At 36.3% G+C, this 2,843-nt stretch overlaps 1 non-coding gene across 1 annotated transcript; it reads right to left on the bottom strand.

The window, feature by feature from the left end:
• Nucleotides 1-2,234: 2,234 nt before the first annotated feature.
• Nucleotides 2,235-2,357, bottom strand: Mir3226 (microRNA mir-3226). The gene has a single exon (NR_107511.1). It is a non-coding gene; the product is annotated as a microRNA mir-3226 (primary transcript).
• Between the last annotated feature and the right edge of the window lie 486 nt (nt 2,358-2,843).

A 2,843-nucleotide genomic window follows, 5' to 3' on the forward strand; every position in this document is an offset into this window, starting at 1 on the left:
ACCCATATATATTAATACGTGAAGTAAAAATTTGTATCCCTTTTTACGAAAATTGCGCGGACGGAGGGGTATGAAATTTTCCACACTTATAGAGAATATAGGGAAGAAGTGCAAAATGCTAATATATTTTTAAAATAATGCATAAAAGATACATTAAATCAAAAAATAAAACATTACACATACTACCATGTATTTGACGCACACACGCAAGCATACTATTTATTTATTGTCAAACTTTTGTTCTTGACGTCTGTGGTCAAGTTGAGAATAGATTAAATATTGTTTGTCTTTATTCATATTTTTCTATAGTGTAGTCTTGACGAAATTTGTGATTTATGAAATAGTCTTTGAAAATAGAATCATAATAGTGTACAAGCTTACAATTTCAATTAAATATAGTCGAATTTCGACTACTGCGGGACCACTAGTATAATATAATGAAAAGCGTGAACTGAATGTTGTTTATTTATTTTACACAGAAATTAGACCGGATAATATAAAAAAAGAATAATTTAAGGAGACAAAAGCAAAGCCCACAGAGGCGAAAAGCTATGAGCACTCCACTCATTATACCACAAATATTACCCTACTATGATGACACTAGTACATTTGTATTGGTAGTAAAGCATGTATCGATTTCAACTTTGGACTACCAGCTACCTGTTGTACCGCGAACAAACCATCGCTTCTGATTTAGGGTTAGGGAGCCGTATTATCATTTGAGACATTATTATTATATTCACTTTGCGATACCTATAGGCCTCACTAACTTCAGGTGATATTCAGTTGTTCTGAAAATAACTATATTTCTAATACACATGACCATTTGTAAACGAATTCTCAAAGTTTTGATTTCGCACTATTATATTAGGAAACAATTATAAGTGTAACAGTTTAGTAATCGGCAGAATCGCCTCTATTGCGTCTACTATATAAATCTCCATTTCCCGTAATTCAGGGAATCCCAGTTTACGGTCAGATGATTTGTAACCGGTTATTTATTTATCTGACTTTAGTTAGCAAATAAAATATTGCCTGTGTATCGCCTGTGTATTTTGGCTGTGTGCTCTCGGCCTGGAATAACACCATCCCGTTTCATCTCGTGAATTCCGAAAACTAAAAGCAAAAACTAGCAAAAGCTATGAGCAAAAAGAGCAAAAACTAAGAGCCGCAGTGTACTCTTAGTTTTAGTATTAAAGTTTACAGAGACCGCTAATTGGTATTTACAAGTGAGAGATCGTTTTGTTAACTGGCATGAGTATTCACCACGGTTTCAGCTGCAAAGTTGTTTTCCGGTCTGAAGAATGGGAAAACGGTTATATAATACAACTGAAACTGTGACCCATGTCTCAGGGTGAGTAGCGGCATACATTTTGTGATGTTAATAGTATCCGGTACCTAGCACCAGAATGAACCTAATCTACCAAAATAATCTACCTGAAATCTTAAAATAGGCAAATAAATATTTACACTTAGAAATTTCACAATTTAAAGCACTATACCGCATTAGCTACACAGCAAACATTTTGGCGAAAACGCTAGAAGCTAATGCAAATTCAAACAGAGCCTCACTATAATGTTATTTCCCCGAATCAATTATTTGCTATCCATATGGACCGACTGAAAATGAATATTTGTGTAGTTTGCATTGACGATCATTTGAATGCAGGATTATTGAAATGTATGAATTTATGTGAATTAGCTTACATTATAGAATTAATGTCGTGTCAATGAGTTGTGTGTGTGTTAATGTGGACGAGTTCATGATCCATCTGATATTAAATGATTACCAGAGCCCATAGACATTGATGTCCATGGGCTTCGACCTATCTTGAGACATGAGTTCTAAGTCTCAGTTTTATGGTACAACAGCTGCCTCACCCTTCAAACCAAAATTGTACTGCTTCGCGAAAAAAAAAACAGTCAAATACAAAAAGCAATCAACCACCAATTCCATTAATCCTCGGTTGACTTTTGATGCGTTTCAATAATGTGAAAAGCATTCTCAATGGAGTCTTGTAATGCGAAGTAAAAAGTCACGCGAGGTTTGACAGCGAGACTTGACGAGAAGGCTGTTAAGTAACCAACCAGGTCATGGCCGATTTAAAAATAGAATATATTTCTTTTTTTCAGGGAGGTTCCGAACCTCATACAAGGTGTCCGCATCTAGGGGGCACGCGAGATTTGGGGGACTTGAAGGTCTGTAGATTTTGGGAGCAGACCGCGGGCTCAAGGATATTTTTAGGGCCCTACCGCACCAAACGACTCCCCGACCCTCTCACCCGACGTTCAATCTCCGTCAGAACCCGGTCATAGTAGAGAAGTTCCCGTAGAAAAATAGAACACCTACGTCATCTTACACTGCTCTCAGATACACTTGCCTTGATACATAAAAATTAAAAAATCAGTAAACACAAAAACGTTTGAATAAGTCAATGAGATAACAAAATATCATAACTTTATGTTTGGAAATATAGTAGGCAATATTAAACTTGCGCAATATTTTTTTCTTCCTGCTATTGAAATAGGTCGTGGAAATATTCAAAACAATTTGACTAAGAGTTTCACGATACGACAAGTTGATTCGATAATTGGTTAACTGTTATCGTTTGTATGAGTAGGTATACCAATGGAACGATTTGTTCAAATAGACCGAATCATTCCGTTCATCACTGGTAGCATTTAACTTCATTATGTTTGTGTCAACGGCACAATCCAGAGGCCTTCAAACTTTTTGTGTTCCGTATATTTACGATTACGCTTGGCATTGCTGAAGTCCATGGGAGACGGTAACCACTCACCATCAGGTGGGCCATATCCTCGTCTTCCTACAAGGCAATAAA

The sequence above is a fragment of the Bombyx mori genome, chromosome 18 (genome assembly GCF_030269925.1).
Source record: "Bombyx mori chromosome 18, ASM3026992v2".
Classification (NCBI taxonomy): Eukaryota; Metazoa; Arthropoda; class Insecta; order Lepidoptera; family Bombycidae; genus Bombyx; species Bombyx mori.